This window comes from Mytilus californianus, unplaced genomic scaffold (genome assembly GCF_021869535.1).
Source record: "Mytilus californianus isolate M0D057914Y unplaced genomic scaffold, xbMytCali1.0.p SCAF_3, whole genome shotgun sequence".
Classification (NCBI taxonomy): Eukaryota; Metazoa; Mollusca; class Bivalvia; order Mytilida; family Mytilidae; genus Mytilus; species Mytilus californianus.
The window spans coordinates 73544563-73570702 of NW_026262679.1; the positions used below are offsets into that span (position 1 = coordinate 73544563).

The 26140-nt window shown below is 32.2% G+C and overlaps 1 long non-coding RNA gene across 1 annotated transcript; it reads left to right on the forward strand.

Annotated features, from left to right (window-relative positions):
- The first annotated feature begins 275 nt into the window (after positions 1 to 275).
- On the forward strand, positions 276 to 12787 carry LOC127735064 (uncharacterized). The gene is made up of 3 exons (XR_007998002.1): positions 276 to 305; positions 1613 to 1665; positions 12557 to 12787. It is a non-coding gene; the product is annotated as an uncharacterized LOC127735064 (long non-coding RNA).
- The last annotated feature ends 13353 nt before the right edge of the window (positions 12788 to 26140 follow it).

Below are 26140 nucleotides of genomic sequence, written 5' to 3' on the forward strand. Positions count from 1 at the left end.
TTTTTAACGCCATGTCTCCTTGTATTCGAGCCTAGTATATATGAACTTATTATTTTTGCCGTTTTACCAAAATAGATTTGATAAATCATTCTTTTCCTGGAAGATATATGAAGTAGCGTTTATTCAATATTTGTTAAATATAAGTTATATAAGTTTTATAAAATAAAAAAAAATAAAACATCAATTAAGCATAAAAACGCTTGAAAGAAAAGATGTAATCGTGGTTGTAATAAAAAGTCAACACTGATATTGTCTGAACATATAAATTCAAGGATACCATCTACTTCTTTTATCATTAATTCAAAGTAAGTTTTTTTCATTATTTAAATAACAAATTATAGGGTAAACAGTTACGGTTATCGGATATGTTCCTTATGTGGTAACTACAATACCCTTCCCTTTTCACGAATGTGACCTACCGAATTAGACTACTTACCGGATTTGTAATAACATAAGTAACACGACGGGTGCCAAATGCGGAGCAGGATCTGCTCACCCTTCCGAAGCACCTGAGATCACCCCCAGTTTTTGGTGAGGTTCGTGTTGCTTAGTCTTTAGTTTTCTATGTTGTGTCATCTGTAATATTATTTGTCTGTTTGTCTTTTTATTTTTGGCCATGGCGTTGTCAGTTTGTTTTCGATCTATGAGTTTGACTGTCCCTCTGGTATCTTTCGTCCCTCTTTTAGTGTAATGAAAAGAATAACACTTTAAATGAACACTTTTCAATACAATAGATGTTTTTTAAAACTTAAAAGTTTATTTTTCGACACTCTTCGCAAATGTAGACTGTAGACGGTTGAAGGTTGGCGCCTATTTAAACGTTTAAACCCGCTGCATTTGTGTGCACCTGTCCTAAGTCTAGAACCTGATGTTCAGTGGTTGTCGTTTGTTGATGTGGTTCATAAGTGTTTCTCGTTTCTCGTTTTTTATACAGATTAAACCGTTGGTTTTCCTGTTTGTATGGTTTTACACTAGTCATTTTTGGGGCCCTTTATAGCTTGCTGTTCGGTGTGAGAGCCAAGGCTCCGTGTTGATGGCCATACTTTGACCTATAATGGTCCACGTTTACAAATTGTAATTTGGATGGAGAGTTGTCTCATTGGCACTCATACCACATCTTCTTATATCTATGTAAACCGTCGGAAAAGTGTAATCTTAAACAAACACAGAATACTTGAACTCCAATCAGCTACGAAGCAAAGAAACGATCTTTGTAACATTAAGATGTTCGGTAAAAATGAAAACAACACGTTATAAATTTCATGCGTCCTAAGCGCCTTTCTAATTTTACCTTCATCAGGAACGCTCAATGCCAAATATTGAAAGCCAAGGATGTATAAGAACCGAAACAGTTGAAGATATATATACAACTGAAAAGGGCATATTAATAGCCATATCCATAAAAGGTTAACTTTGCCTGAGGGATTTGAAACCTTAGTTTCTAAATAATTTCAAACTTTATAAACGGACATTTTTAAAAAGGTTTGTTATAAATCATGTCTGTACCGAAGTACGGTTAATTTGTAGGAATATTTGTTTTATCAAAAAATTACTTGCTTATTTCAAATATGCAATCATTTATTTAATATTCGCGTTGATTGTGTTATTCCAGATCCACGATGAAGTTGCTGATTGTTGTGTTGTTTGTCGCAACCTTTATTACAGGTGAGTAATTTATCCGTATATGTTCAGTTATGCAACAATACTCAATTGATTGAGGGTCTGTTAATTCCTCTTTAATATTCTCTGATCCTAATTACGATAATAATAATCATTATATTCATAATAAAGTATTATTATTACCACGCTACTTATATTTAATTTTCTAGGATTTAAACTTCAAATTACTTTTCTGACATTCTCAGTTTGAAATCGTTATGTATATAAATGCATTCACGCAATTTTGCGTCTTTTTTCAACGTCCATACCTCATCCACATCAACATCAACAACTGCATTCAAAATAATAACAGAAATCATGATTACCATCACTATCGCAGTCATTACCTCCTACCTGTCGTCTTCCTACCTGTCGTCTTCCTAAAAAAACACGAAACGCTATCAAATGAAAAAAACTCTTTGCAAATTTCTGGATTTATATTCATCACACACTCTGAGCCAAAAACATTTAAAAGCGAATGAGGTAAAAATACGCAAACAAGTTAGGAGCGATATGATCAAAGGGACTTAAAAAGAATATCCAAATTCACCTTAGGTCAAATTTACTTGATAGAGTAATTTATTTTTTACATTTTCTAATGAATTTCTTGAAAGAGAAATGAGCTTAACTTATGTATTTGCTAGTCAATCAAAATAATAACGCTTTATCTAGAAGACGGTACATATCAAATTATATTACAATGTACCATAGTTCATTCGACTTTCTTTGGTAAAAGTGTGAGGGTTTCTACAATACCCTATTAGAGTATCATTATAATCTTTATTGTCTTAAATCATGTAAAGTACGACTTGCGACTAACAAACACAAATCAAATAAAACATATATACAACAAATATATTAACAGTCAGTAAACCAAGAGTCTCTTGTCCTCAGTTCCATTGACCGTTTTAAAAAAGAAACATAGACTTTGTACTTGTTGAAAACTTGATGGATTCAATATATACTGCTTTTTGTTGTAAGTGAAATTCAAAAAGTCAGTGTTTTGAGAATCAATTTCATTAATTCAAGCGAGTGTTTCTTACATTTTTATTTCTTTCACAATGGAAGAAGAAATAACATTCATCATCTATATTATTAGTAGAGCAAACATTACATAGTCTAAGATTTCGAGGTACTTTTTTCATATCAGAGACATTTAATACAATGCACCATTTTCTACATAAGGAAATGCCTGTACGAAGTCAGGAATATGACAATTGTTTTCCATTCGTTTGATGTGTTTGATCTTTTGATTTTACCATTTTTTATTTTCCTTGGAGTTCGGTATTTTTGTTATTTTACTTTTTTCATATAATGTATTATATGTCTCTGCTTACATCTACCCAATTCAAGTTCCAAATTAAAGTACTTCTGATTGTTAACCAATTTCACAACAGATAAGCAGATATGAGTATTTTGTTTTGATTGGCTTACCAATCAAAATCATAATCTTCAGATTTAAATTTATAGATATCCTCACGGTTTACAAAAAGGGAGAAGGGAGTTTATACAAATTACAAAAAAGCATGAAAGATTTGCATTTTTATATATATATAATTACTGGCCATACTGCATCTGAAATGCAAATGAAAAAAAAAGAAACTTTTGATGTACGCATATTCATATTTCACACATAGTTAAACTGTGAATATCCACCTTGGATCTGAAATTAATTCTCAAATCATCCTTCACTTTTTCATATGAAAGCACTTCGTTTGTTCATCAATCACACTTTACAACACTTCTTGACTTAATAATGTCTCATATTCCGTTAAATTTTCTACGGATCTATGACCTTTTTTTTAAAACGTCTTGCTATGGAAAACGGATTGTTACAGTTTTCTTGCACTTGACTAATTGTTTCGTAAAATAACCTTAATCATTGCCTCAGAACACATTATTGTTGACAATGTATAAACTCTAGTTGGGTGTGTATTGGGTGCGTATTTTTATCCAAAGGATTCTTAAAACGAAATTCCACTCCTTTCAGATATAATATTCAAGGATACGATAAAAATCGTGAAAGAACTATGAAATGGTGTTTAATATTCTTCGCCACCAAAGGTCTCTGATGGTGTCCCACTGAAAAAGTCAAATAAAACTAATTAAAATGCATAAAAACAGAATGAGTATTTTGTACGATACTGTCTTTACTTCATGAAACCAAACCAAACTTTGTAAATATAAGAATCAGAATTTTCTGTGTTGAATATTGAAGTAAGTATGGTATAAATTCCGTGCTAACATTTTTATTGTATTGTTATTTCTATATGAACGCAGACACTTAGATTTTACAAAATGATCCCTTACAGTACAAACATGAATTATGAACTTTCGATTTTTACGACTTTTTAAACGAAAAATTCACTACGATAAAAACTAATCAAGGGAACAGAGCAATAATAAGACTTACCTTCATAGCCTTTGGTACATTTAGCTTTTCCTAAAAATAAGATAAAGCGTTGGAACTTTTCCAATTTTTAAATAGTTGATTTTCTGGTCCCAGCGTGCATGCATAGTCAACTTCACTTTCATACTGGTTAGTTCATGCGATTGCCGCAGGCGATATCAAACCGCAAATTGAAATACTACCGCGGAAAATCAACTAGTAAATCAAGTGTTGAATGTCACGTTGAATGAACGTTTGGCAGATGTGACTTACCACATGGCAAACGCATGGTTATGCGTGATACACGATAGGAGGAACTAAATTGCACTCGAAAGCACAGCTTTCTCATGTAATTTAGTCCCTCCTATCGTGTATCTACATTTAACAAAGTGTTTGACATTTTGTAACTAGACCGTTCCACAAAAGCTAATCAGAGCATTAAAAACCGACATAGATACTGCGTACACAGAAATACAAATTACATACATAAGACATATCATGCACAATACAGATAAACATATACATGTTATACATTTACATGTCAATAGATGCATGTCATACACAAGTTATTCAATACATATTAAAGAGTTCAAAATTAAGCACATATATTAAATGTGTTAATCCTTTATTCATACGAGGATATCTTCATACAGGGGCTTCTAATGAAGAATAACAAGAAGCAAACATTATCCTTTAACTTCACTTTCTGCTATATAGATAATGTTCTCTCACTAAATAATTAATGGTGACTATGTTGAACGCATCTATCTTATCAAATTTGAAATAAAGGATACAACATATATAGTTAAGTCTGCCTCATATCTTGACTTAACATCTCTAAATTGATAATTAGGGTAGGTTGAGTACAAAACTTTACGACAAAAGAGATGATTTCAGCTTTCCAATTGTGAAATTTCCATTTCTATGGAACAAAGTTCCAGCAGCGCCTGCATATGGAGTATATACCTCTCAGTTGATACGATATTCAAGGACTTGGGTTTTCTATCATGATTTCCTTGATAAAAGGTTGCTGCTCACAAGGAAGCTATTAAACCAAGAGTTCCAAGTGGTGAAGTTGAAATCATCCCTTCAAAAATTTTACGGACACAATCACGAGTTGGTTGTCCGTTATGGAATATCCGTTTCAAAGATGACGACGGATACGATCCAATCGTCTTAACCACAATCCCCGTATGTGACCTACCGAATTAGACTTATCACCGGGTTTGTACTTACATGAGCAACACGACCGGTGACATATGTGGAGCAGGATCTGATCATTAGTACCCTTCAGGAGCACACGAGATCACCCCGGTTCGTGTTGCTCAGTCTTTAGTTTTGTATATTGTGTTTTTAGTGGAGTGACAAATCAAGAAAAAGGTGCTTATTTTACGTCTTAAATGGACCGGCATAACTGCAGGCTGAAAATTATTTTTTTGCAAAGCCAATACCTTAAGCTTTATCTTACTTTTTTGCCCGGTCGTAGCTATTTCCTGCGGTGCAGTTTTTCATAAAATGGAAAGGACAAGACATGTTGAGGTTTTCATTCAAAATGCAACTCGACAAAACATTTACTTTTATGTCTTTTTTATAGTCCTCAAACTCTTGATTTTGCATTTTATGAAGAGTTTAAGTGCTTATTCCTATTGTAAAACTGTTATTTCCTCTATTTATCCTTTTTATGTTCGTTTTCGCTCAGTTTTAAAAAAATGGACTCTGTTTTATTTCAACGGAGTGTTTACAACATTTGTAAATTTACATTACATCGATACTTAATTTTGTAAAGTTATGAGACCACTTCAAACAATTTCACGTTTTTTGACACATTTTTAATAGAAATTATAATTCAGTGAATTTCCGGATTTATTTCTCTAAGCGATACGGAGAACATTTACTTTTTCTTGTCGAATGCACCATACAATAGTTCGTGTTTGTGCCAATTAAATATAATAGTATGGACATTTTTTCATCACATGACTATTAAGCAATGTTTTGTCAACGTTTTTGACTGATATTTTTTTTGTTAAAAGACATTTATCGTGTGTTTTTCAAAGTTAAAAATAGATTTTTTTCTAACTTTGAGTGGTCTACTAATACTGACATTTTCGCAAGCTAAAAGAAGTCGAGCTTCAAACAATTGGATTTTTTTTTAATTGAACATCCGATTAAAACAAGTAAAAAACTTTCCTGTCTACATGTAACTGCAAAAGGAACCCTTAATAATGCTGTGAATATAAGAAAGTAGGATGTGTACCACCAACTCCATAACGTTAGTCTAGTTAGCTTGGTGATGTTGATATATAAATTTTAAGGTATCACAAATCTTATAACAAATCATACACTAGTACATGTATGGTAAATTTAGAAAAGTTTACACAGCCTGATATTTTAGATGATCATACAGATAAATTTTTGATCGTTTATCAACCATGTTGTTCTTAGTCTATTCTGACCAGATCAATGTCCACTCCTTTTGATTGGACTGCTAGTGCTTTCTGCAAGCAAAGTTCGTACAAACGCGACAAACATCTACTTTATCCTGAAACTGATGAAGTACTAAAAAAATAGTACAATTATCGGACAAAAACGAGATTAAGAAATAAAATCACTCTTTTTAACAAGAATTTGAGACCAAGGCAATTCACTACATGACTTGCTTTGTTATGATTTTACCTAGTTTTCCAAAGATAAAAGTAATTAAACGATGAGTTGAATGTTTTACAAGAATACTTCTCATTGCCTGAATGGTTTCATCCATGAAGACGTGCTTGTTCACCAACATCCTTTGTCAAATCTTTTTTTTTATGAAATCTGCTGTTGCTTCCTATTACACGAATTGACAACATTTAAAAATAAAAAATAAAACATTGTGAAAAAAATCTATCGTTATACGGCAACAGAAAGGGGAAGGAGATTCAAATGTTAGGTTTAGTAGTTCAATCTTAATTTTTGAAGCCGTTTGAGCAGCTAGCCATTTAAAACCTGAACAAATACCGTTAAAATTGAAACTGAAATTAAAACAATATCTATAAATGAAGACTAAACATTACATGCAGCCTCTTCAACAGTCCATAGTTGAACGCAGTCTTTAGATATATCCAATGGGACTTACCCACATTGCTACATTGAAAGAAGGTGGTCATCTAATACAAGAGGGAGCATGTAATGTTGACATCAATGCAGAGACAATCCATGGTTAAAAAAACTGTCACTTCATAGTTACGGCGGTATCTCAGTATAAAAACACACAGCAAACGCTATTCTAAGTTCCTTTAAGGTTAAACTTGGACTTGAAGTATCTGTGACGCTTGATGATTCTTATGCCAAACTTATGGAATGCTGACCAATCGATAAGATACAAAAAACTCCTTGCTAATGGGGAAATTGGGTTGTGTTTGAAGGAAAACATTGATACATCTGAAATATCTTGGATATTTCTCCGACTTATTTCAAGACAAAGCGTAGATCCAATTCCCATTTTTGCAGAAAATACTGAAATAATTATCTCAATTGTTGCAGGCTTTTTCAAAAGGTTATCATAATTAAAATCTGAAGATACGTTTCTAACGTTTGCTCTAATCATAGACACAAAACCTAGCAACATGGCAACATTTATTGTATATACCACTATGAACAATGTTCAGATATGTTCAGCAAAATGCTATACAAACTTTAGAGCAGCAATTGTTTATTGTTGCCCTACAAGAAAAAAATGGTCTATGGCAGACGTTATTTACTACCACATTATAAGAGGAGGATTGCATGGGCTTTCATCTTTTCTATATCAACAGTTGGCAAATTATTGGTTTTAGCTGAGCTATATGACTTACATGTTGACTCTGAAATTTATGCTCGAAATACAGTAACAGATTATAATTTCCGAACAGTTTAATCGTGGTGTTCCAGAATTAACACTGCCATATGAGGCTCTCATTGTTCCTTTATTCAAAACATTTTCCAATTGACGCATATACATAAATTGTATTAAAAGTATTGAACCTTACGTATGGAAGGCGTCCATTGACTGTCATAATTATTTATTTTGTTTCATCCAACTGAAAGCATTAAAGATGTTTTTACTTTTTTCAAGAACCATACATGTGTTTGAAGAATTGAGAACACATACCAGTTTTCATCGAGGGACTTACATGTATTTCATCGGAGATTCTTCAAGACCTTATTTTTAAATGCAAGGGTAAAGATCTTAAAATAAAAGCTGTGTATGCAACACATCAAATGTGGCTTGAACAAGTATTTAATCGTGTGCATGGTATGTGGGAATTAGGCATCATCTTAATCGTTAAGCCATTACTGAAGAAGACGATAATGAAAACGATATCTGAACAATATATGTTAAGTCGGAAATCTTGGGAAAATAATTGTACAACTGTTCTACTGTATATAACTCATGGAGTGTATAGACCACTTTGACTGTTCGGAATGTTTAAACCCAAGGATCATTAATGAGAAGCTTGGTGTTCGAAAAATGTTGTTCACTTTGCACAATTTGCATGTTAACGCACCCTTGTAGCAACTTTTTCTGAGGGGTCCATTGTAGGTTGCTGATGTCAAAATTCCTACCCATACAATCTCAATGTTCATAACAGAAAAAATATAAGCTAACCAACAGTACTTCATTTAAACGATTTTATTCACTTACCTAGTGAAATATTTGCTGCTGGCAACCAGTATATAATTAAACAGAAACATAATTATCTTCGATTCTTTTTAAGAAACCGTAATCTTTAAATGTACATGTAATGTAATTTTTTAACACTAATGAAAATCTCAACTACCGAACTTTGACTTTAAATTTTAAAAAAATGCACCATTTTCCGACTCTACGAGCAGGCAAAAATTAAAGTTTAGACATTTCTCTTAACTAAAATTCTAAATTTAGCCTGCAGGTAGGGTGGTTCATTAAAGTTGAAAATATGTTGGCTTGATCACTCCACTATTTGTATACTGTTGTTTGTCTTTTGGTCTTTTTTCATTTTCGTCTTATGAATTCGAATGTCCCTTTGGTATCTTTGTCTCTTTTCTAAAATAATATATCTATCTATTAAGATAATGCACCAACATATTTTATGTATGCACTTAGCTAAACCAGTTAAAGAAATCTATTTGTCGTGTCTTAAGCTAAAACACTTAAACAGTATAAAAAGCGCAGATAACTGGAGCACAAAAAACAATAAAATATTGATTCTTGCATCTAGTAGAAGAATGTACGACTAGAACATATGATAGCCGTTATGATGCAAACTCAGAAAAGAAAGAGGAAAACCATTAAAACAACACAAAAAAATATTAAAGCAGTATCAATAGATATTAAAGATGTGGTATGAGTGCCAATGAGACAACTCTCCATCCAAGTCAAAATTTATAAAAGTAAACCATTATAGGTCAAAGTACGGTCTTCAACACGGAGCCTTGGCTCACACCGAACAGCAAGCTATGAAGGGCCCCAAAAATTACTAGTGTAAAACCATTCAAACGGGAAAACCAACGGTCTAATCTATATAAAAAACGAGAAACGAGAAACACTTATGAATCACATCAACAAACGACAACTACTGAATACCAGATTCCTGACTTAGGACAGGTGCAAACAATTGCAGCGGGTTTAACCGTTTTAATGGTACCAAACCTTCACTCTCATCTGAAACAATAGTGTAACATCACAACATAGAAAGTATCAACTCTACTTAACTCATTGTTCCAAAACTTCTGCCTCCTCCTTTTATTCTAAAGTAAATCTGAACGAGCCTCAAGGGAGCAAAATGAGCACACCTAGTCGATATACGAGTAAGACGTTCTGCAGTATTTTTGAAATAACTCATGAAAAAAAAATAAAAAATAAATGCCTCCTTTAACAGAAACATCCACACAACAAATACAAAAAGTAACTGATACTGACAGTAACATGCCCTGCAGAGATATCAATGCGCGGAAACATCCAGGAACCCTTAAAAAGTTTTCTTAAAACGACAAAACTCTAGGATTTCAAAACACATATAAGAGACCTTACAGATTGCACCAATACCAGACTTTAAACATATCCGTTCCAAATATTTTCGCAAAGGTTGAACAATTCAATTTGAATTTTCTTAACAGTTACGTAGACATTAACGGTTCACACAATAAGTAATAAATAACATATCAAGAAAGGAATTAGACTTTTGGATACGCTTTCAATAACAATTTACCAAAATAGTCGCTTACATTCGTCCCGTCACTTGACCGAAACTCGCACAGGTAGCACTCCACAGAAAAATAAAATTAAAATTGAACCACAAAATGTTTAATCATCTTCCTGGCGTTCTAATACATTAAGCTAACTGTTTGTGTCATACATGTGCTTATGTATGTAATCAGTATCTTCCGTATATTTGAATTTCAAAGGTTAAAATGGTGAAAAATAATTCCTTTTTTTGTGTATCCATGGCAACATTCTGCATTTATTTACCATAAAATATCGCAAAAAAGGAGTATGAAAATGTCACATATTCACCCAAAATTTGGTTTAAACTAGAATTTCGATTCCTTTGAGTGATACCTTTTCTGAAACTGTTGATATTAATCTACCAAATGATCAAATAAAAATTGGGTGTCTATCGCATCATTTTTTCGTAAAATTTAATCACAAAGTTCGTGCGACAAAAAGTTGGAAAAAAAAACATTACACTAATTGCTACATCGATGTCTGGTATGGATATACGGTCATACAGAAAACGGCCCATTATACATACATTATACAATCTTGATGTTCCTATAAACCCACAATGAAGGCTTTATTAATCTTCAGCTATCCAAAAATGAATTTTATTTTACACTAGCTCTCATTTTTGGAAAATCCACAGGGCCAAAATGCGAAACTACACACCTAACTGTGGAGTGCTACCACAAAGGCAGTACAAATAATGACGTCATGATGATTAGCTCTCAATATCATCCCGAAAAATGCAATCTCAATTTTGTGCAGTTAGAGAATGGCTTCATGAAAAGACTGGTGTCAGAGGCTTTTATATTAAAATAATAATACTGATTAGTATTATTATCATTATAATAATTATCATTGCTTTATAACAATCACTATTTCTAATGTATACATGTTAACATATTGGGTAAAACAATTCTTTCAGTTTTGTAATATGACATTGAATAGTGCTTTCTTCTGATACTAAACGGAGTGTGATGGTAATAGGTGATACGGAAAAAATAGCTAATTTGTTTGGTATATCCTGATACGAATTGCGAAATTTCCATTGGCTATTCCTTTGGTCAATGATGACTTTCAAATGTCACAACGGAAAAGTTTTCCTTCGTGGCAAATAAGAAATGTTATTTTTTCAATAATATACAAATTCTCACAATGCCAATTAAAAGTCTTCTTTTTGTCAAATTTTATTATTGTAAAACGTACAAAGCGTTTAATTTTGATGCACTGTGGACATCGGAAAAGGAAATTTGCCGTGAACCTGTTCAGGTGCCAGAAAAAAACAACGTCTTGCGACATTTTTAATTCAACTAAAAGAAAAATGTAAACAACTCGAAAGATTTAAATATTGCTTGATATCAACTCTAGATAATAAGTTTTAATAATGATCATTAACTCACTAAAGGCTCTTTTGAAATTAAATAAATCGATGATATCAAGCGATATCAAATTCTGACACGTTAGGAAACCTCCAAATCAAAGTTTTTTGGTTTGAATATCAAAATACGGCAAAGTCATTCTTCAATATTCAGAGAAAATGTTTCAAATGGTGCCATTCATTACTTTTAATATACATAGTAGAATTTCGTGATCTATCTAAGCTTCTGAAATGGAGCCATTAAATCTAATCATCTTTGTTCTTAATTTCATTAATTTTATATTTGCCTAATTTACAGATTTCTTTTAACAATAAGTTAAAACAAAAATTTACTTTTGACTATTACCATTCAACAGAAATTTTAAGTAAAGTTATAATAGTAGTGCTTGCAAGTGCGTGACGATCGTGTGTTAATAGTTACATGATTTAAATTTGGTACATGCGTAGACTACTATCTTTTTTTTAGTGCACCTTTAAAGAAATTCAGGTTTTTTTTTAGTTTGCCGATAATATTTTGTAATTAAGAAAATTACCTCTAATCACGAAAAGACGGCTCAATTATAGTTAAAATAGTAGACACAATGAATATGCGTTGATTTTGTCAGGAAGGTATCTTTTTATCGAACTAACGGTTATGCATTGTATCTCCAGTTTTTAAACATGTGACCGTCGTATATGTACTTGTTATTGCATCTAATGATGTTCTAATATGTGGCTCGATTAGTGTTTATTAGATCACGATTGAAATGATTGACATGTTGCGACACAGTTCTGTCCTTTGCTTGTTTTGAACTGGTTTTTATACACTTTTAAAATTGATAATACTAGTAGTTTGCAACTGAAAGAGACTTAAGGCACAACTTATAGTAATGCGTTTGTTTGTATAATGAGTATATTTGTTTTCTTTCTTTAGGATTTCAGATCGTTGATTCGAGTCCTGCCTCTAGTTCTTGTGGGCCATTTAACTGTTATTATTCTTTTGATTGCGGATTTGGGTATCCGGATTGCGTCACAAACTGTAGGAAATACAAGGGATGTGCTACAGCAGAATGCATACACAATTCGTGGTGTTGCTGTAAGCAGTGTCATTGAAAGTACAGAGAATAATTCTTTCATCAATAAAAGACATATTTAGCGCCTGTTATGTTATGCGTTTCAATATTTTTATATTTGTCATTTACATTTCAATAAGTTGCGATGATCTTACAGACGAAAATACGCCTCTTGACAATAAGTAGGTCTTTCTGTTTATAAGAGTGTTGTGACCTTGAATACTGCCATTTTGAAGACAATTGGTTAAAATACATCGGATTATCATGCATATAAAACATTTGAACATTCAGAAGTTAAACAAAAGAAATCTTTTAGAAACAAAGCTGGTATTTAGAATTCCAAATGTTGCACCACTCAAGTTCTTTCAGTTTAAACCACATTTAAGAGGAATTTACAAGAAATGCATAGAAACTGTTATTTATTTCTTTTTTGAAAGTTTATAATACTGTTGTGACCTTGAACACTGCCATTTTGATGACAATTGATAAAATACATCGGAATATCATGCATATAAAACATTTGAACATTCCAAAAGTAAACAAAGAAATCTTTTTAAAACAAAGCTGGTATTTAGAATTCCAAATGTTGCACCACCCAAGTTCTTTCAGCTTACATCACATTTGAGAGGAATTTACAAGAAACAAATAGAAACTGTTATTTATTTCTTATTCGAAAGTGATTTTTCATATAAACAAAATCGATGTTATCACATTCAACGTCTTTCAATAGACTATGATCACCAATTCTAACCTCCAAACAATCTTTATTGTCATATAATTTATCTGGTTGGCAGGGCAGGGATGACAAACCGGTGGGTCGATTATGCGATATGTCGATGTCACCTCCAATTAGATTCATGGACATTATCTATTCCATATACTAGTAACAAGAAGTCTCCTTACAGAACGAATTTGTAAATACGTTTCTCAGGCCCCTGTATTTTAATTTACATTATCCATATTTCTCTCCTTACTCTTGGCACAATTCTTTGGATATTTTCCGACCCATTTGGCTCAGCAAAAACTATTTTTTTTAAATAAAAATAGTAAAAAAGTCGCAAATCTGGTCGAAATGAATGTAGTATCCAATTTTGTACATGTACACAATTCAAGGGGGGAGAAGGAAGGAACAGGAAACTTTGAATTTATTTGAAATTTCATGTTTTATGTCATAAATGTAGTTGATACCAATTTTATTGCATTTTGTAATATGTCGATATCTTTTTACCAAGAACATTTTAATTGATTGATAGATGGCTTTAAAAGCCACTTTCAGCACTATTGGCTATTTTGCTTGGCCACCAAGGCCCTTCAAACACAGTTTGAAAAATTGCATTCAAAAGTCATACAGCTTTCTTAGCTAGGTATAAATCTGCTGGTTTAAGAATCCTTCGTCTTATCCAAAAATTGTAATCAATCATTTTCTCTGAATCAACTTATACAGTAATACATGTAATGGTTGTATTTATTTTGTCAATAATTGTTAAGTTTGGACAGAATATAACACTGTAAATACATTGTTAAGAACAGACATGCTAATCTTAAAATTACACGTACGTTAACATACGTGATATTGTTAGGGTAGTACTCAAAGCAAGAAATAATTTGATTCCAATCATTTGATATAAGGCCTTCATGCAGGTCAAAGGCGAAGTCTCATAAACATTATATTCATTCAAGTTTTGTGGATATGTTATGTATTTTCTAGGTGGATTTGAATAAGAGGCGAAAGATACCACAGGGACATTAAAAAAAAACACAATTCGAAACATTATCTCTTTAGAATTGAAGAATGTCTTTACTATATTTTAGTATTAAAAACCAGAAATAGTTATAGAATATTTCATTTGTATTCTATTTCAAATGAGAGGTGAAAGATACCAAAGTGACATTCAAAAAGTCGGATATAAACTGACAACCCCCATGGCAAAAAAAGAAAAAAGATCAAAAGACATACAACACTATACAAAACACAACGTAAAAATCTAAGGACTGAGTAACACGAACCCCACCAAAACAACGTGGGTGATCTCAGGTGCTCCGGAAGGGTAAACAGATCCTGCTCCACATGTGACACCGTCGTGTTGATCATGTTAGTTCACACCATGTGATAAATCTAATTCGGTAGGTCTCATTCGGGGAAAAAGAGGACGGGACTTTGGTTAAGACGAACAAGGTATTCCATAACGGTCAACCAACTTGTGATGGCGTCCGTAAAATTTTCGAAGGGATTTCAACTTCATCACTTGGAACTCTTAGTTTATTTGCTTCCTTGTGAGCAGCAACCCTCTATCAAGGAAATCATGATAGGAAACGCAAGCCTTGGAATATCGTATCAAGTGGGAGATATATATACTCCAAATGCAGGTGCTGCTAGAATGTTGCTACATAGAAATGGAAATTTCACAATTGGAAAGCTGAAATCATCTCTTTTGTCGTAAAGTTTTGTTCTCAACCGACCATAATTGTCAATTTCTAGATGTAAGTCAAAATATAAGGCAGATTTAACTGCATCTGTTGTATTCTTTATCTCAAAATATAACTCAATCAAAGTTTTGGGCATATAGGTTGAATTCGGCACATGCCAAACTTGCAATAAAAGTTTTTCTAAAACAGATTTTATATTTGAGTCAAGATATGAGGCAGATTTAATTGCATCTGTTGTATTCTTTATTTCCAATTCAATATTTGAATTAATAGTATTTAGTGAGAGGACATCATCTATATAGGGGAAAGCGAAATAACCTTACATGTGATCAGATACAAAGATCAAAATGACTTTACTGACAAAATAGGATCATCAAAATTGTTCACTAAAGAATACAAGTAAATGTATCGTTGTTAGTTTTAATCCAGCCTTGTACAAATTACTTGATTATTTTCAATTTAACAAAAATTAACTTGATGAATCATTGTTTTCCCCAGGAAGATATATGAAGTAACGTTAATGCAATTTGTAAGTTTTATAAAATTAAAAATTAAAACATCAATCAAGCAATAAACGACATGATAGAAAAGATGTACTCTTGGTTGTTATAAGAAGTCAATAATGAAAGTGTCTAAACATGAATTCAAGGTAACAAAACTGAACCTGTATAAAGTCGCATGTCGGCACTTTCTTGAGCATTCTTATTTGTCATTTAATCAAAGTAAGTTATTTTCCTTTTTTTGTATAACAAATTATAGAGTATACACAATTGAAAAATAATGTTTTAAGGTAGACCATTTAATCTCTGAATTTTGACAATCTTTGCAAGTGTAAACTGTAAACCGTCGGAAAAAGAACATATAAGAAAATACAAAGAAACCCATAGCTTGAACCAGCAACGAATCATGTAGATTTTTATTTTAAGTTAAAGTGCGTGCTTTATCTATTTGGTTGGAATATTTATTTGATAAAAAAAAATAATAATTGCATATTTCAAATATATAACTGATAATTTAATTTTCGCATCTGTCCTGTTATTCCATATCAACGATGAAGTTGCTAATTGTTGTGTTGTTTGTCGCAACCTTTGTTACAGATGAGTAATCATATATGTATCGGTTAGTCTATGGAAAGATATATATATACTATGAAATTTAGAACGAGGGGCTTGCCCCGAGCACTTAATTTCATAGTATATACCTTTCCATAGACTATCCAATTTGACACATATTTACAATTCGAGTAATCTTTTAATTAGTCTATGACAGCTCATTTTGACTGACTTCTTGTTTCACAGGTGTTTGTTAAACGGAGTTCATTATCGAAGTTTTATGTTTTGTAAAATTTACTCACTAGTATCATATTTGTTCAATTTGGGAAATAATTTTTTAGATCACCAGTTTATAAAAAATATGTTATTTTAAAAGGCCCTTGAATCCAGAGTGAAAAGATGGTAACTCCTGGTGTAAGTATGTTTATTAACATAAAGAGATATGCGTTTTACATGTTTTGCTAACATTTTTCAATTTCATAAAAATATATATAAATATGATCAAAAGCTATTCTAGCCGATAGACATTAAAAAGCGAGTAGAAATAGATCAATTATAATATTGCAGGTTTAGTTTTTATATTTCAAAGTAAAAATCAAAAGCTTTATCAGAATAAAGATATTGGTGGCATATTCCCTTCAGGCATCACGCCTTCAATTCATCATGAATTGAAAAATCCGTAAGAACGTAAAAAAACTGATGATGATGATGATGATGATGATGATGATGATGATGATGATGATGATGATGATCATCATCATCATGAATTTCCCTTCACAAGGTTTCATAGTACATACATTTTTGTGTATAATCATAATAATGTTACTGTATGGATGATGAATTACCACACTGTTTATTCTTTATATATATATATATATAAATAATAGAAAACTGTATTTTTGAAACCAAAGATTTTAATGGCAGGAAATGTAAAAAATTTAACTACAAACACTTTTTTTTTTAATTTGGTACACAAAATCTTATTCCAAAATAGCCAGTGGCACTTTTTGTTTTTAATATCTTGATTACGATACAATGAAATCTTATTCTGGTGGTCATTCATGCATAGTTACTTGGCACACGGGAAAAGTATGTACTATGAAAATCAGAACACAAATTCAAGCAATATAATTGGACGAGAAGTTGTAAGTATGTGCTAAATTCGTCACATGATCACTTGTGCTTTTATGTTATGAAAATACACACATGATAAAGGGACTGTCAATTTCTCTTTTGATTATTGCTATGATTTCATTTATAATAATTATTGTCTTTAATTTCCTACTGTATTATTATAATTACTTATGTTAATATATTAAATTTTGTAGGACTTATACCTCAAATTACTTTCCCGACATTTAAGGTGAGAAATCGTAATGTATATAAATGCATTCATGAAATTACATCTCTTTTGTAAACTCCAAAAATTGTATCAGTAATCTGCATAAGAAATCAGCGCCACTACCACAACTACAATTCTTACAACATCAGCAATGATTTCTTTCAAAGCAATAGCAGAAATCACTAAAGTAATCAATACCGCCGTCACTGACAACACCTTTATTACCCCCTCGATTCCTCCTTCTTTCTAAAAAAATCATGAAAAGTCTACAGAATGAAATGAACACAATGCTTTGATGTGTTACATCTCGAACAGATGATAACCGTTATGAAGCAAACTCAGAAAAGAAATAGGGAAATTCTTAAAGAAACAGCAACAAAAACTAAGTTAGCATCAATTCTTCTAACAACAATTCTTACAACCATTGCTACCACAACTTTCTGTTCCTCCTACGCACGAAGAAAACCTTTGAAGTATCATTACAGCAAAATGAGCACACCTAGTAGATATGTATGAGTGAAATTTTCTGCAGTATCTTTGAGATACGTCACAAAACAAAACAAAGGCCTCCAAAACAGAAACAACCACGCAACACATACAAAAGGAACTGACATAGTTACTTACTTTTATGGAAAGTTGAAAATACGAAGCAAATACTCAGAACTCTTTGAGAGTTAATCATAAAACTAACGATACACCTCTAGAATCTCCAAAGATGTATAAAAGACATCACAGACAGCACCCATACCCGGAATTTGAACATATGCGTTCCAAATGTTAACGTCATGTTGGATAACCTCGCATTACCCTTCTGAAAAAACAATTTCAAATGTGTATCTATAACACAAGCATAGTTTTCATTTGTATTTTTGAATTGTTGTATTAGATTGGAGACATCAAGGTAATTGTGTGCAGTAAAAGAATGGATTGGAGACAGTTGTCATTATCATTATTACTAATGTAAACATGTCATCATGTGAAGGAGCAGAAATCTTTCAGTTTAATAATTAAACATTGAAATGTTTTTACTTCTGATATCTATTTTATTTATATTCATATGATGATTTTGTTTGATGAATTTCAATTTACTTCGTCAGCCAATACTTTTTCAAAAAGAAATTGATAAAAAAACCACCGGTACAGTGGACGAATAGGTCTAGTACCATTGTATATGAAAACAGGATGTTTGTATACTGTTAGTTGGTAGGCACGAGGTTAAGACAAATCTAAAGTTAAAGTCGGGAGTAAAATTGTAGTTGTAATTTCGATTCTCTAAGTAGCATATCTTTGAATCAAAATATGTTTGAATATGTCTTATTTACCACATGACGGATATATTCCTAAACATAATCAAAATAAATTTTAGTACAAATATACTAATAGCGCTTGCCAGTGCGTATGATTTTGTTTTAATATTTTTCATGATTTAATTTTACCGATTGTGTCATTTTGACTGAGTGTGGATTCGCATGGCTGCTGATGTATGCATATCAAGAGAAGCCTACCCTGCTAACGCAAACGGCCATGGTGCAATTTCCTCAGTTTTGATAAAAAATAGGTGGTTTATTTTGTACTGTTAATTGTGTTCGCTGATAATAGTTTTTAATTAAGGAAACAAAATCTATTTGTGAAAAGACATCTCGACAAAATTTAAAATAAAAAACATCAAGGATAAGCCGTTAGAAAGGAACCATTCGTCCTAAGCGCTCAATATTATCTAGTTGTCGACCCAACGCTTATCCATTGTATCTCCTATTTTTATACACGAGTACTTTTTTCATCAGGTCTACTTTTTTATTTTTTTTTGCGTTGATAATTTGTTCTTTATCAGATCCTATATAAATGAGTTACATGCTGTGACACAATTATGATAATCACATAATACATATAATGAGCATTTATATTTTTTTCTTCAGGATTTCAGAACGTTTATTCGAGTTTTGGCATTCGCCATTGCGGGCCATTCAACTGTTATTATTTTCTTGATTGCGGAATCGCTCCTCAAGATTGCGTCAACGACTGTAGGAGATTCAAGGGATGTTTTACAGGAGAATGCATACAAAATCCATGGTGTTGCTGTAAGAAATGTCCTTGAAAGTACAGAAATTAATTCTTTCGTCAATAAAAGACACATTCAACGCCTGTTATAAGTTTCAATCTTTACAGAAAAAGTGAAGAACAAATTTAGTATCTTTGATTTACATACGCATCGACTGCAATATCTTTTACAGACGAAAATACCTCTCTTGACAATAAGGTTTTTTCGTTGATAAGTGACTGAGGATTAGAAATATGGTCACTTTGGTCGTCTTTCTACCAGCAGTAAACCCTTATCACAGTGGGGCGTCCGTTTGGCTGTGCGGGATAAACAATAACGCTGACACGTCCGATCAGAATGAGGACGTTAAATTCGATGCCTTGTATAAAGTGCCATGCTGTCTGCATGTAAAAAACCCTTGCAAAAAATCTTTGAGGGGTCTGTTGGTGGCTTGTTGCAAGACAATATTTCTGTTCCTAACCAAAATACACCCATTTTTCAGTGGCAGTCCAAATTTCCCCGACTTTCCTTCAGAACGACCTCCATTTTTATTGTTAATTTGTTCTCGTCATGAACATGTATGCAATATTTTCCACTGGACGTTAAGCAACCAAAAAACCAATCAATCATTTAAGTCATGTAACTGTGTCAACATACAGTAAAATATCAAGATATGAAGCAGGCTTTCTAGTTTTTGTAGTATCCTTTATTTCAAGTTCATCTAGATATATGAGATGTAAACACTCATTCAAATGTGGTTTATCGAGTGACAGGACATCAGCAATATATCTAAAAGTGAAATTAAAGAATTTTGCATGATGCACTTTTTTCTATAAAAGGTTTTGTATGAATTCTGCTTCATTTAAAAACAAAAATAAGACGACCAGTAGGATGCACTGTCTTTTCTAATATCAATCCACCAAACTCAACAAATATATATGTTGTTGATATTCAAATTTTGATTGTTGGAATTAGTGTGGTTCTTCACAAAGTATTTTTTCTTGACATAAATTAAGGCTACAGTTGTTTACCGTTGTTAAAAAAATCGAGGTAGTCAGATGATTTTCCCATGGACCGATAACGGGTGCGTCGACAGGATAAGCATCTCCTTGTGCTATGCATGCATCCTCCGCCATGCAAATCCACACAAAGATAAAGTACTATAATCGGGAATTGGACACAATCGATAAAACACGACTATACTGGTATTTAAAGATCTAAGACTGCGAGTGAGTTAGGACACCGGTACATCGTATCGGTCAAAACGTTTGTGATGGTGACCATAAAACTTATGAAGTTTCGATTTCAATCGTTCTCCCTCAAAACTCGGTTTGAGCAGTTTATGTGTAAGGAGCACATAAAACAAAGAATTTGCATGTACGATTCTATTTTTTTCTAGTAAAAATCCCTGGTAAATGAGTCGATGTAGTCGATCTTTCAATTTAGCATAGAGGATAGTAGTGTAGAGCGTTGTTCGGTTGACCGGGATTCCAAAATGTTGGTTCAATTATGGTATATGTTGACGCCCATCTCCACTCAGTTTCATGAACATCATCTATTCCATCTAACCAATAGTCCCCTTGAAAAATAATTTCGAAACAAATGCAATTACTATAATATACTTTATAGAGTTAAATGTTATAAAATATTATCACAAATTATCACAAATTAAAACATCTACTTACTTAAAGCAGTCACGAATAAGACTAGTTAGTATGGAGAATAAAGGCAACAGTAGTATACCGCTGTTCGAAATTCATAAATCGATTGAGAAAAAACAAATCCGGGTTACAAACTAAAACTGAGGGAAACACATCAACTATAAGAGGAGAACAACGACACAACAGAAACACTAAAATGCAACACACACAGAAACGAACTATAATATAACAATAGCCATTTTCCTGACCTGGTACAGGACATTTTAAGAAACAATGGTGGGTTGAACCTGGTTTTGTGGCTAGCCAAACCTCGCACTTTTATGGCAATGTTAGATATAACACTAAAATGACACCATTACATGACATTAATACAGTACACCATTACGGACAGAGAATTACGCAAATAAACAATACAATTTAGTACATTTGGACAACGAAACAACAGAAACACTGACGTGAACAAACAACAAACGACAGTGCAACACACACAGAAACAAACTATACGATAACAATTGCCATTTTCTAGAACTAGATTAAAAACAAACAACATCATTTTTGATTGGAATACAACCAATACACATACAGCAGTATATATAAAGAGTCCATAGAATTAAAATTTAGAATAAAAATCAAAATTAAACTTCTATACTCAGTAGAATTCCACTGTCAACCAATTACCACGTTTCCCCAGGTCTTATACTAATGGGATAACGTGGTAATTGGTTGTCAGTGGAATTTTACTGAGTATAGAAGTTTAATTTGATATTGTTCCTAAATTTCAATTCTGTGGACTCGTTATCTACATTTAATAGTGTACTGCTGATAATATTTAAAAAAATAGATACGATCCGGGTACACCTACTTTTCTTTAAATAAAACTTATTCGCAAAGGTTACCAATTTAACACTGTTATTAGATCTTTGAATATTGATTTTGTTACCAATGACTAAAAACCAGACTAAATGTTATTGCCTTACACCTTTGATCATTCACGGTCTCGCATTCTGTGGACACCTATAATTTGGCATAAAACAATATCATGTTTTTCTATGACTGTTAATGACGTTTTACACCTAATCCATTGGAGGTTGAATTTGTGAGATAAAAAAACCAAAATCTATTACTATTGATATATAAATCAAGTTTTTTTTCAGAAAGAGAAACAACAATAAGTTTATAAATAATAAGGTTAGCAACTGATATTACTATTATTAACCATTTTATATGATATACATCCCTTTTATTAACAATGTTTACGATTTAAAGTGAATTCGTATTAAGGTTTGATTTATTAATAACAATGTGAAAAGATATTGCAAGGTGTGAATATGTTCTAAATTGGTCAAACAGTACTTGGAAATATTTTACGAACATTTAGAACCCTCGTATACGCCTCGGGCTTTAAATTATCATACAACATGACACAGTATTGTCTAACCTATAAATAGAACATGACCAAGTATTTGTCTGACCAATTAAGAACATATACCTTTACCAAGTCAGGAATATGGTAGTAGTTTTTAACTTGTTCCGTTGATTGATAGTGTTTGGTAAGATTTTATGGACTTCCTCTTTTTGAATTTGACTTGGAGTTTTGTATTTTTGTTACACTTTTATCATATTTTCGAGTGACATTACAAAACTATCCTTTCCCATTGTAATAATCAAACATTAATATAAGTTCACTTTAAGTGTTAAAATGGTTAATAAAAGGAATGTAGATCATATTTAATGGTCATTTCAACAGATAAATGAAATAGCACTGAGTTAGTTGGACAAAAAGGATAAAAGATTCAAAATGGACTTCTGCGGCGTCAAGGTAGAATTTAATACTTATATTTCTCAAATTCCTTCATTTTAGAAAGCACATAATGTTATATAATCAGCTTTCATGAAATTTTATATTTGAAATGATGACAAACCTTAATCAATAGATATTAAAACCGCGATCGTTCCAACATCAGACACTTTCTTTTTTGTGGATGAATGTGATGCATTGCTTTTTTCTCTCCGGAGTTTTCTGTGCTTTAAATATCAACAGTCATTGTTTCTTAAAAAAAACACTGACTCTAAGGTTTCGTATAAAAATTAGTTTAAATATCATTTTATTCACACCAGTGCCCCCTTCTAATTGTGTTTTTTTTTAAAAATTTTCCATATATGTACCATTATACATTATATAACGTTTGCAGTCTTCAAAACTTAACGTAAAAAGTTTTTTAATAATCGTCGTCTGTCGTCGTCGTTTTTTAACTTTTACAAGAATCTTCTCCTCTGAAACTACAAGGTCAAATCTAAGCAAATTTGGCCAAAATCTGTATTAGGGTATCTAGTTTTACAAAATGTATCCGATGATCCCGCCTGCCAAACAACATGGCTGACATGGCTAAAAATATAACATAGGGGTAAAATGCCAGTTTTATCTATCATCTTGAAAAACACTATGAAAAGAGAAAATCTGACAGGGGCAGAAATGTTCAGAATGTTGCGATCTACCTACTGTCTATTACTTTAAAACTGTCAGACGACTTCTTATTGCTCTTAAATGTCATATTTTATCAATTTATTTTTATTTTTGCCTATTATTTTGAAAACTATAATAGATATAGAGAAACTTTAATTTTGAAAAATGATCAGCAAGACAAGATCTACAAATAAGTCAACATGTTCGAAATCGTTTCCAATTTCAGAAAAATCAGACGGCCCATTTAGGAGTTATTGCCTTTGAAATGTCAATGTTTGAGGTTTTTGGCTATTTCCATAAATATTAAGAGTAGATAGAGGAAATGTATTGTTGCAAATATGGTCAGCAGGACAAAACCTATCTTCCCTTGAAATCTCTGGCAAAATTAAAAGACTCTTTTAGGAGTCAATGACCCTGAAATCGAAAATCTATTTCTCCTTGCACACTTTTTTCAATGAGGCAACACGCCTAGATTTTCAGGTGAGCGATTCAGGCTCCTTGGAGCTTCTAGTTTGAAAGATCTGCCATTAACCCCCGTTTCTTCAAATAATAAAAAGATAACGATACTGTATGACACACGACAACTACTGATAAGGTTTCTGACTTGGTACATGGAAATGTTGTGTTAAACAACTTTAAGATCTTACACCTCTCTTATAAAAAGTGGGAAATGTGGTATGATGGCCAATGCGAAAACATTTCACCACAGTTCACATGACGTGGTTATAAGCAACTATAGTTCACCCAACGGCCTTCATCAATGTGCAAAACATATTCCGTTTAGTCAGCTTTAAAAGGCCTCGAAAAAACAACATGTAATACAATTCAAACGAGAAGCTAACTGCCTAATTTATGATGAACAATTTGCAAAAAAAAAAATATGACAGACATGTTTCAACGACAACCACTGAATGACAGGCTCCTGACTTGGGACAGACAAATAAAGAATGTGACGGGGTTTAACATATGTTGTTTGTATTGAGGATATAAGGTGTTTTGCATATATACGTAAGAATTAACACGTAACGTACGTCAGACACGCTATTTGGTTTTATACATTCTATAGTCAATAGTCTTTAATTCACTGAAAGTGTATCACTTATCATAAAGTAGACACAGCACAGCCAACAATTTAACCTTCATATTATTTTTTTCTACAAGGTAACAGAGTACCGTCTAAATAATTTATGAAAAATAATGTTATGAATATCCCTATTTCAACATCGATCACTAGTAATAGCACACCCTACGGAGGAATATGACTAGAAAGGGATGTAGGGTAAACAAATATGGGAAGTAACATTCCAACATAAGCATCACACATCTACATTGTCATTAGAAATCTTTATTTCTTATCGTTTAATGAGACACGAAGATTGTAAAACTGATCACGTACATAAAACAGACATTGCCTACACTGTTATCGTATCTGATTCATCGTTTACGAGTACCATATACTAAGTAATTATAATTGATCTTTCGTAATTGTTTAGATGCAAGAGAATTTGGAAGTGGTAGTAGTAACAAAGTAGAATTCATTGTCATATTCGTTATAACATTGCGTATAAACATGCATTTTGCTTATTCCTTTACTCATAATGTTCCCGTTTAAATTTTTAACATACCCGGAAGGTGGTTTAGCTCTTCATGAATCAAATTTTGTTCTTGTTGAGATTCCGAATACCTGAGCCTGATAGATGTCCTTCCAATGATCTACAGTAGTGCTGAAAATGTTATGTGTATCTAAATACAAAATATTTTAAAATAAATGAGGTTTTACATTTATGTCATTGAGACAGCAAACTAACTCTATAGAAAACCCAATATACAGATAGATGTCAGCATATTGTCTTAAACAGTAGACATCTGTTTATATTTTATGTTGAGTTGCACGACTACTAAATAAAACGCACAGGCATAAGAAATTTCAATGAACTATCAAAAGTATATGTATTCAATTAGAAATAATAATAAAACTGCACGTTTACATTTTGTAGCTGTTGACTCTCAAAATAGTAATATCGATATGTCGACTTCAGTGCCGCTTTTCGAAAACACACCAAAGACTTTACACATACACATACAAAACGAAAATCCAATTGATACAACCACCCGATCCAAATGGTCGGGAAGAATATATTCAAACATCGTTTGTCTAAGCAATTAAATCTAAATAATCTTCCCAGATTTATCCAGGGGTTTAAGCCAAGTAAAAAGTTATCATGTTATATGTGAAATAATATACACTCTGGTCTTTATTGTGTTTTTGCAGTCTCCGTTTTGTAAGTCGTGCGAGGTCTTGATTATTTATTTCACTTTTGATTTGAATAAAACATATATTTTATATCTGATTTGAGTTTTTAATTTTGATTAAACTGGTATGTTTATTCTAAAATTAAACAACAACTAAACATATTTGTTTGTTTTAATTTGAAAATCGTTTCACAAGAAGTGTTTGAAT